Raw genomic sequence first — 11,825 nt, forward strand, 5'->3', positions numbered from 1 at the left:
GGGGGACACAGCAGCAAGGGTCAGGGAGGGTGCCCCTCATGGGACACGAGGCTCGGCACACCTGACTCAACTCCCAACAGGCTTTCCTGAAGCCCAATCACTTTCCAGGCACCATTGGTGTCATGGAGTTCCTTGGCCTGCTTTGTTGTTCCTGCTCAGAGCATGCACCTGTCCGGATACTCCAGATGGGAGAACAGGAGGTCTGATCCTGCCGTCCACATCTTAGCATCACAAACAAGCCAACTGCTGGTGAGGTACTTGTATCAAGGGAGAGCACGGAAAAGCTCCAGGTGCTGTCTAGTCTGCCTGGGGAGGCCGCAGAGGGCAGCTGGGCATTTCAGCGGTGTGCTGGCAGAGCGAGCGGCCCTCACAAGGGAGACACTGAAGCAGGTGACTCTTCACTTACCAATGTCTCTGTAACTCTGAAAGGAACACGCTGAGCACAGCTGAGCTGAGGGCAAGACCCCTGCAGGAAGAGCCAGGCAATCCAACTTGAAATGCAAACCCAGCCAAGAAAAAAAAAAAAAGGGCCAAAGTAAGCGATACCTAAGTCTTCCTGACTTAACACTCGGATGGCTCAGGAAGTCATCAGAGATCACCTGAAGTCCACAGGATTAAGAAAGTGAGGCAACAGCAGCCCGAGCCTGAGAGCCGAGCGTGGACAGTGACACAGGCACTCCAGAGACGCGCTCCAATGAGGGACACGCCCAGCAAGAAGCAGGAATTAGAAAGAAATGGACAGTCACGGCAGAGCTGAGGTACAGAACTGCAAAAAGACGAACTTGGCAGTCCAATGGCCAAGGATGGAGTAAGTAGACAGGAAAACAAGCTCAGAGCAGTCATACAGGGTGGAGACGAGACAGAAGAAAGATGCCACAAGGATGAACACATGTGTTAGTGATATCAAACAGAAAACACGTCTATATCTGAAATGCTATGGAAGGGGAGAGAGAGTGGACAAGTGCAGAAATAATACTTGAATAGGTATGTTAAAACAAAACTGCTACAAAAAACCATGATGAATGATAAAACATTTGAACAGAATGATAACAAAACATAATATCAAAAGTTTTCAGTTACAGGTAAACCAACACTGAGAGGGAATACATTTAAAAATTATCTAAGTATTAGGTTAGAAAAGAAAGCATTCAAACTAGCCTAGACTTTTTTTAAGATTTATTTTATTTGGGCCCGGCGGCGTGGCCTAGCGGCTAAAGTCCTCGCCTTGAAAGCCCCGGGATCCCATATGGGCGCCGGTTCTAATCCCGGCAGCTCCACTTCCCATCCAGCTCCCTGCTTGTGGCCTGGGAAGGCAGTTGAGGACGGCCCAATGCATTGGGACACTGCACCCGCATGGGAGACCCGGAAGAGGTTCTAGGTTCCCGGCTTCGGATCGGCGTGCATCGGCCCGTTGCGGCTCACTTGGGGAGTGAATCATCGGACGGAAGATCTTCCTCTCTGTCTCTCCTCCTCTCTGTATATCTGGCTGTAATAAAATGAATAAATCTTTAAAAAAAACAACAAAAAAAAGATTTATTTTATTTTATGTACTTGAAAGGTAGAGTTGCAGATCAGTAAAGGGAGAGAAGTCTTCCACGCACTGTCGTACTCTTCAGGTGGCCGCCTAGGCTGGGCTGATCTGAAGCCAGGAGCTTCTTCTGGATCTCCCACATGGGTGCAGGAGCCCAGGCAAATGGATCATCCTCTGCTGCCCTCTCAGGCACATTAGCTTGGCACTGGATTGGAAGTGGAGCAGCTGGGACTCAAACCACAAGCCATATGGAAGGCAGTGCTGTGGGCAACAGTTTAAACTGCTATATCCCAATGCTGAAGGCTGGCTCCAGGCTGAACTCTCTCTTCTCTCTCCTTCCCTCCCTTCATCTCTCTCTCTCTTTCTCGTTCCCTCTCTCTTTTCCTTTCTTCCTCCTTCTCAACCCTCCCCCTTTCAGTCTAAACTTCTTTCTTGGGGATGCCTTTGTGTCAAAGGTTAAGCTACCACTTGGGATGAAAGCCTTCCACACCTGAATGTACTTCAAGACTCAGTCCCTCCACGTCCAGCATGCTAACAACTGGGGAGGCAGCAGTGGACTGCTCAGGTCCTTGAGGTTCTGCACCCACCTGGGAGACCCAGTGGACATCCTGGGTACCTGCATCTGGCCTGGCAGGCCCAGATATTATGGACACTTGAGGAGTGAAGCAGTGAATAGAATCTTTTTTTCTTCAGAAAGTAAATAAACTTCCAGCTGTAAAAGCCAGAAAAACAAAAATTAAACATAATTCAACAGTAATTAACAGAAAATAAGGAATAGAGAAAGCATTATATCAAGGGTGGGTTTGGTATTTGAAAAGGTAAATTAAACTGATAACTTCTAACCAGAATGAAAAAATGAGAAGGAAGCTATCACTATAAATCAACCAGGTAAGAAAGAACAATTGGAGAGTATTATAACAGCACTAAATAGAAGGTGAACCTTCCCTGAAAGACACGAATTTCCAAAATTGATCCAGCAGAAGATATAAAATTTTCTATCACATAAGATGATTTGATTTATAATTCAAGAACTTCCCTAAAATAAAGCTTAAAGAAAACACTCCTGGGCTTCAATGGGTTTATTGATAAATTCAATCTAAAATGTTACGGAGAAGTAATATTCATCTCCCCTGGACAAGAGAAGGAGCAGTAAATAATTTCATTGACTGAAAAGCTGATCAATAGAATTCACTATATTAATAAAACAAAGAACACATAACAATTCCATATTTACTGATCATTTTTTCTTCCAAAATATAATACTATTTCATGGTTAAAAACCTTCCCCAAACTAGTTGTAAAAAGGAATTTGCTAAACCCAATTGATAGTTCTTATAGACACCCTTACGTGGTTACGTCACAAACAAGCCATTTATCTTTCATATTCTATTGGTGGGCCTCGCTAGGCCAAACACCAAGGAAAGTAAATAACAAACACACTGGGAAGGAAAATGCAACATTCTTCCTCTTGCAAGGATGATGAAAACCTTGAAGAAGTCACACACACACACACACACAGTTACTGGAATTAAAATGTAAATTTTGTGAGGTTGCATATACATAAAATATGCAAAAGGTGAATATATAAAATTAATTGCATTTGTATATACTAACAACACTTGATTAGAAAGCTAAATTTTAAAAACTACTTACAGTATCATAAAATACTGGGGGATAATTTTAATTGCAGTAGTGCTTCAGGACACTGAAACTGCAAAACATTTGAAGCAGAATCAAGGGAAATCTAAATACAGGGAGACATATGTTCATGGATTGGCAGTCTCAATTTTCCTAAACTGGTAATCTCCCTAAATTGATCTGTAGATTCAAGGCAATTCAGTGCAATCATTTCCAATTAAAATCCTACTAGACTTTTTTGAAGAAATTGAGAAACTGATTATAAAACTTGTCGAGAAAAGCAAAGAACCTTGAATTACCAAGACAATTTTGGAAAAGAACACAGTTGGAGGAATCATTTTATAAGATTTCAAGCTGCAAGTAGTGAGCAGCGTGGCACAGTCATCATTACAAAACTGCAGATCGTTGCAACCCAATGCAGAGCCCATATAAGCTCTTATGGCCCTTGCTTATACAACCAAATAATCTTTTAAAGATTTATTTTATTTTGATTGGAAAGTCAGACATACAGAAAGGAGGAGAGACAGAGAGGAAGATCTTCCATCCATTGATCCACTTCCCCAAGTGGCTGCAATGGCCAGAGCTCAGAAACCAGGAGCTAGGAGCTTCTTCCAGGTCTTCCACAGGAGTGCAGGGTCCCAAAGCTTTGAGCCATCCATGACTGTTTTCCCAGGTCAAAAGCAGGAACCTGGATGGGAAGTGGGATCGCCAGGATTAGAACTGGTGTCCTAGGGATCCTGGCGCATGCAAAGCGAGGACTCTAGCCACTAAGCTAGCACGCTGGGCCCATGGTCAATTAACTTCTGACAAAGGTATCAAGTCATTCGACTGTGAAAGAATGGCCTTTTAAATAGCAAGGCTGTAACAACTGTTCCTCTGTATGAAAGAAAAATAAAAATAAATCTGAGTCTGTTCTTCAAATGATCGAGAATCCTTAACCTAAAACAAGCCATAAGCCTCACATAAGAACTAAAAGGATTTAACTTATAGTGAAAATCATAGGGGACAATAAAACCTTGTGATGTTGGCTTAGGCACAGATTTGTTAAGACACTAAAAAGAACAAACTATTAAAAAAGGAAGATTGATAAAATAGGCTATATCAGGAAGCTGCTGTTCCTCACAAAAAGCATGTAAGGCATTGTGACAGTTCTTGGATGTCAGTTTGGGCTCGGGGATGCAAGGATGGCTGGTCATAGACTTGTGCTGGGTGTGTCTATGAGGAGCTTCTGTGCTAGGGCAGTACTGGAAGCAGCAGGTGGGGTACAGGAGAGTCCCTCAGCCACGTGGACCCCTATCCTGCCAGGAGTGACAGGCATGGAGGGAACCAACAGGAGAGAGGACGTGCACACAGGGACTCTGGGCTTGAGCTGCATCACCCGCCGCCCCTGTTTTTGGACACTGGCACACTTGGTGCGCAGGTGCTGGATTCTTCCAGTATGGACACTGGGATGCAGGTTGAATCAACCACTTGCCAGCTTTCCTGGTTCTATTACAGCGACAGGCAGTCCTACCAACATGTCTTACAGTCTTTCCCCATGCATTCCATGTTGATGTCAGTAGCCCACAACCCATTTGGGACTGTCACATGCATGGCAGGGGAGCAGCACTTGGACCACCCTCTGCTGCTTTCCCAGACTCATTAGCAGAGAGCTAGATGGGAAGTGCGTCAGCTGGGACTAGAACTGCCCCCCAGATAGGATGCTGGTATCACAGGTGGTGGTAGACCACGATTGCTACACCACAATACCAGTTCCTTTACATTCCTGACAAAGTTGGTTTTGCCAGACTTGTCAACAGTCATTTAGTATGTAGTGATAGCTCATTTTAATTTTAATTTTCAGTTCTCTGATGATTAGCAATGAACATCTTTTCATGAATTTGACATTTGCATATTCCATTTTTGTTAAGTATCTGTTTCAATCACATGTCTGTTGTCAAAATTAGGATCTCTGTCTCATTGAGTTGCAAGAATTACTTATGTATTATGAAACAATTCCTTGTTGGATATGTGTATTATTATGATGCTCCAAAGATCCGGAAGTATTAAGATAAATATAGAGATATAGTACATACCATTATGCACAAACAACACACAGACAACCCCACACAAACATGTATGTATGTATATGCACATACAGGCACACCATGCAGGTATTCTAGACTTGGTTCTAGACCAACATAACGCAATGAATAAATACCACAATCAAGAGAGTCAGATAAAGTTGTTTGTTTCTATGTGCATATAAAAGCTATATTTATACTACAGCAAGTGTGTAATTGTGTTATGTATACAAAAACAATGTAAAAATACCTCCAGAAACACACTCCCATGAATACTCTGGATGGCTACTCTGAGCCTTCAGCCCGTCCTTCAGTGTTTACTGGGGGATGGCCTTGCTTGGATACTAAAGGACACCGGCTGGTCAGCACAGTGACTGCAGAAGAGGGCAGTGTCTGTGGCAGATTCTTAAGACAGCAGGGACATTTGTCACTAGGATTGACTGTCTCCTTTCACGAAAGAGCTCTCTGAAGCCCATGACGCTGTTCATGAGCACTCCTTGCCAAACTGGAGTAAGCCCTCTCCAACCAGGCTGCTTTGTCCGCTCAGTGTCTAACAAGCTCAGCCCAGTGTTATCGCAACAATGCACACAGTGTCTTCACCAGGAGTGGGCTGCTTCTCCAAAGCACTTGGCTCATCCTGAAGGAGCGCCTCCTCATCTGAAATGGTCCTATCCACAGACTGCAGCACTTGTGCCACATCTTCAGGCCCCACTTCTAATCCCATTTCCTCTGTGGTTACTTCTGCCAGGGAAATTGTGACCACCTTTGTCCTCCAAGGGCTGGAATCAGCTTCTTCCAACCTCCTGTTACTGTGAATGAGCACCAGCTTCAACTTGAAGCCACCCACTGCATTAGCTCCTAGCAAGAGGGTGAGCCTGTCCTAGAAGGCTTCGGGTCAGGTACTTTCGTCTCTTCTCTTGCTGTGGAAGCCCTGAAGGCAGATCCTTCAAACTCAGAAGTATTCCATTTACACTGCAGGTCTGTGCAGCAGGACGCCTCCAGCAGTCCTGATACGCAGAGCTGCAGGGCTTGGCGGCGGCTGCATCAGCATGCGCTGCTTCACCTTGTACCGCTTTACTTTCTCCCCTTCCTTCCCGCTCTCCCACCTGCTCCCCCATTTCCTCCCCTTCCCATTCTTTCTCAAAATTTATTTAACTTGAAAGAGAAATGAAGACAGCACATGCCAGAATTTCCTTTCTGTCTTAACTTTAGCATCTCAATGCACAATGGTTACAATATGGACTCAATCCAGATGTCCAGCAACTGATGACATAGAAAACATGGTACATACCCATGATGGAATACTACTCACCCATAAAAATGAATGAGATCCTGTTTTCTGCCGCAAAATGGATGCAACTGGAGACCATTATGCTTACTGAAATAAGCCAGGCTCCACAACGCTTTCTCTGATGGGTTGTAACTAATACAGAGTACAAAAAAAAAAAAAAAACCACAAAAAACAAGAAACAAAAAACCCTGCACATTTATAAAGCTAAACTGGCATCTTCTTCTTTTTTTTTTTTTTTTAAAGATTTTATTGTTATTGGAAAGCCGGATATACAGAGAAGAGGAGAGACAGAGAGGAAGATCTTCCATCCGATGATTCACTCCCCAAGTGAGCCGCAACAGGCCGGTGTGCGCCGATCCGAAGCCGGGAACCTGGAACCTCTTCCAGGTCTCCCACGTGGGTGCAGGGTCCCAAAGCTTTGGGTGGTCCTCGACTGCTTTCCCAGGCCCCAAGCAGGGAGCTGGATGGGAGTTGGAGCTGCTGGGATTAGAACCGGCGCCCATATGGGATCCCGGGGCTTTCAAGGCGAGGACTTTAGCCACTAGGCCATGCCGCCGGGCCCTAAACTGGCATCTAACGGTGACTGTCTGTAACCATCATCTAGCCCCTGCAGAACAGTGGTCCATCTTCCTTTGTTTGTTGGACATTTTGTTTAGAGGAGCCTATGATTATCTTAGGTTATCACAAGAAGTGAAACAAAACAAAAAAGAAAAAAGAAATCAAAAAAAGGAAGAAAGAAAGAGGGAAAGAAAGAAAAGGAAAGGAAGGGACTGGCACGATAGCATAGTGGTTAAGGTCCTCGTCTTGCATGCCCCAGGATCCCATATGGGCGCCGGTTCTAATCCCGGCAGCTCCACTTCCCATCCAGCTCCCTGTTCGTGGCCTGGGGTGCACATGGGTGGCAGGAACCCACCACCTGCTGCCTTCCAGGGTGTACATTAGCAGGGATCTAGAGCTGGGGGTGGAGCTGCAGCATGAGCGCAGGCACTCTGAGGTGGTCTTAAAGAGCATTTTGCCCACTAGGCCCAAAGCCTGCCAAAGGCCACACTTCTGATACACACACACACACACACACACACACACACGGCATTTATTAGTGTAACACAGAGAAGGAAATATCTGATTCTTTGAACAGTTTAAGTGATGGTCATGATTCTTTTTTTAAAAAGAAAGGGAATAATCCTATAAATAATTTTAAAATGGAATGGAAAGAACAATGATAAGAAAAGGTATCAGATACAATTCTCCAAAAATGTCTCATGTTTCTAGGTATTTGCAAATGAAGAAATGACTTTTTTCCCCTGAACCATCCTTTCAAAATGTTTGTATTTGAGTATCCTTGCATGATAGAAGTAGGATTTTTCCTCAAAAACAAAGGGCAAGCATTCTCACTGCTCATTAAAAAATAGGGCTCCTCAATCTTAAGGTTCTTCTCCTTTAATACAACACATGACTATTTTTAAGCTTTGAAATGTGTACAAAGTACTGGCTTCAAAGAAAACAGATCTGTACTTTTCAATACTGGTAGAAAGTGTGTTCTGCAATATTTGTTTAACACTAAGTGTTGGTTTAACTTCATTTCTTATTTCCTTGACAAACTGCTGCAAACATTCAAACTGTTGATCTATATACACTCGTTCCCCAAAGTGAACAGATTCCTCTTTGGGTGGCTAATACTGTGAGTTTTTCTGATACCATCTAGACTACAGAACCAGGGCTCTGTGAGTTAAGAGGTAGAAGGCTTTGTGCATGTATGAAGAAGCTTCTGTACAGCAAGAGAAATGACCAACAAAGCAAAGCAGCAACAAACACTATGGGAGGAAATCTTTCAAAACTACACAACAGATAGGGGACCAACATGCAGGATTTATAAAGAGCTTCAGAAACATAAATGACAGCAAAGCAAACATCCCTATTAAGAAATGGGCAAAGGACATGAGCAGGCATTTTTCGAAAAGAAATTGACTGACAAAAGTTCAACTAACAGACATATGAGAAAAATGCTCAGGTTTTCTAGTTATTAGGAAAATACAGATAAAAACTACACCGAGACTCCACCCAGCCCCAATGAGAGTGCTCTTCATTTGGAAATCTACTAACACCTGCTGGTGTGGACATGGGGAGGAAGGTACCCTACTTCACTGCTGGTGGGATTGTAGTCTAAAATCACTATAAAGCCAGTATTGAGAGTCTTAAGAGGACTGAAAATTGATCTACCATATGACCTAGCTATCCCACTTCTGGGAATATATCCAAAGGAAATGAAATCTACTTATGAGAAAATGACCTGAGACCCTGTATTTATCTCAGCACAAGCCCCAGCAGTGAAGACAAGGAAACAACCCAGATGTCCATCAAAAGACAAATGAATAAAGAAACTGTGGTACATCTACTCCACGGACTTCTCCTCAGCCATTACAAAGAATGGAATTTTACCATTTACAACAAAATGGTCCCAACTAGAGACCATCATGCTCAGTGAAATAAGCCAATCCCCAAAGGATAGCTATCATGTTTTCTCTGATATAAGGCAACATTCATGCAAAATACAAAATAAACAGATATACAAGTAAACTCATATATACATATATTCTCATTAATGAATTATATAAAGGAGACTAGCATACTGGGAAGGGAAGCTATTTTGCAGTATGCATCTCTATTCCCAAGTAAAAGCTGGATTCCCAATGAAACTCTTAAACATATCTTGGCAATAGGATACTAGATTTTCTACCATTGTCTATACTGACAATGCTATGATACACTTACAGAGCAGAATGATGGGCTTGCGACTGCTGCTGAAGGACTATGTTTTTGTAAATAAAACAGGGGGAAATACTTGAACGGGAGAGGGAGGGAGGGAGGAATGAGAGGGAAAGGAGGGAATTCCCTATACTTATAAAATCATATTATGGGGAAAAAAGTTATCACTAAACAGAAAATGGCCATGACCCTTTCATACATGCACAGAACCTTCTACCTGGCTTTGCACTTTTATGCAGCTCTACTTTAGCAAGATGCTTGTTAGTCAAATACAAAGAAGAAGCATCAAGGGAAAGCTTGCATATCCAGACCAGTAAAAAATGTGTATCTGAAAAGAACAGAGAACAAAGCAAGTAAGTATCAGGCCACAGTGCAAGAGAAGACGGAAACAAAGAGCTTGCAGACCAGGATTTGGGGGTCACTTTTCCTCAGGGAAACTTTCCAGAGCCACAGGTGATGCCTAAGAGGCCTCGCAGAGCTTTCACAGCCCCTCCAGAACAGGCAGGTAGAAGCAAGGTTTGGGGTTGACCTAGGGGCGGTCTTAGGACAAAGTCTCTGCTCTAGAGGAGACACACAGGAACTGCACCCAGAAGGCAGGCAATACAGGCACGTGGCTCCCAGAACAGCACCCAAAACCCTACCTGGGCCCAACAGGTCCCATGTCACGGGACTCCTCCAGGGCTCGCAGAAGCAAATTCCAATCGTCTCTGTGGGACAGGAGCATTTTCTCACCTTCCTACCATATCGACACATTTTTAGTGTAATTGCTGACATCCAATTAGAAGCAACCAGGCTTGTGAGAGAAGGAACAGAAGTAGACAGAAATAATAGACAATATCCAGGCACCAGAGGAGCTTCAGACACTGCATGCAGATGTAAGAATACTTATGCTTACTATGCTGTGTTCAAATGTGAACATAGCCAAGTTTGAAAGTTTGTTTAAAAAAGTTTGTTTTATTTTTATTTGAAAGGCGGAGTTAAAGAGAGAAGGAGAGAGAGAGATCTTTCATCTGCTGGTACTCCCCAAATGGCTGTGCTGGCCAGAGTTATGCTGAGTGGAAGTCGGGAGCCTTCCTGGGTGCAGGGGCCCAAGGGCTCAGGCCATCCTCTGCTCCTTTCCCGGGATATAATGAGGGAGGGAGCTGTACAAGGAGGGAGGGAGCTGGGTCGGAAGTGGAACAGCCAGGACCTGCGTGGGACGCTAGTGCCGCAGGTTGAGTCTTAGCCTGCTGTGCCACAGGGCACGGCAACAAGCCACGCCACAGTGAGTCTGTGCGTTTCCAGAGAACTGGAAGCTGTAAGAAGTAGTAACAGATGTGAAAAAAAGACCAAAGAGAAATCATGCAACTGAAAAAAAGATGAATTTTAGAATTTAAATGGGTAGATTTAACAAATTAGACAAGGCTAAAGAAGAAATAGTGCTAAGGTTTAGAACAGAATAATTTATCCTTATTGAAGTATTAGGAAGCATAAACACAAAAGAGAACGTAGGAGGCAAGAGGAACAGAACTAGGTCTCACATAGTTCCTGAGGGCAAGGAGGGAGAAACGGGACAGAAGCAACCTTAGAAAAATGGCTGAGAAGTTCCCCAATCCAAGCAGATAATGAGATGAGATTCCAAAGAAACTGCAAATCACAGACATCACAAAAAGAAATCCATATGTATGTATATAATAGCAGAAATTCTGCGAGGAGAGAGAAATTTAAAAGCATCCAGAATTACAAAGGGGGGGAAAAGTGTTGCCTTTTTATGGGGCAACAAGAAGCAGATTTAAGCCTCATCCTCAAGATGTGAAATGAAATAAAAAGACACCCCTGAGGGAATGTGAGGACCTTACTATGCATCACAGTAACTGACAGACTGCATCCACAATAGGCAAAGAGCTCTCACAAATAAATAAGATATGAAATGCAAATTTTAAAATGGATGAGAGATGTGGGCAAATAATTCACACAAGTGTTCCATGTGGACAAAACCCATATGCAAAAGTGCTTATCTATATTAGTAACCAAGAAAAAGCAGATTAAAAGCAGTAAGACACCACTGTGTATTTGCTAGAAAACGATACTATAAGGAAAACGAATCATCCCTGGACACAACATAGGTGAATCTCACGAACATAATGTTGAGCAAAATATCAGCAAATAACACTGAATGATTTCACTTACAAAGCCTTTAAAACACCCAAAGCAAAACCACAGAATATGCTCGGTCTACAAAATATAACTGATAGAACTGTAAACTGAATTAAGGAACTGACAACTATAAAATTCAGAATAGTAGTTTGGTTTTTGGTTTATTTTGAAGATTTATTCATTCATTTACTTGAAAGACAAAGTTGCAGGGAGAGAGATACCATCGCTGGTTCACTCCCCAAATGGCCACAACGGCCAGGGCTGGGCCAGGCCAAAGCAGGAGCTTCATCTGACTCTCCCACAGGAGCACTTGGGCCATCCTTCCATCCTTTCTCAGGCACATTTGCAGGGAACTGGAAGTGGAGCAGCCAGGGATCGAACTGGAGGCCCCCTGGGATGCTGG

Source organism: Ochotona princeps, chromosome 19 (assembly GCF_030435755.1).
Source record: "Ochotona princeps isolate mOchPri1 chromosome 19, mOchPri1.hap1, whole genome shotgun sequence".
Classification (NCBI taxonomy): Eukaryota; Metazoa; Chordata; class Mammalia; order Lagomorpha; family Ochotonidae; genus Ochotona; species Ochotona princeps.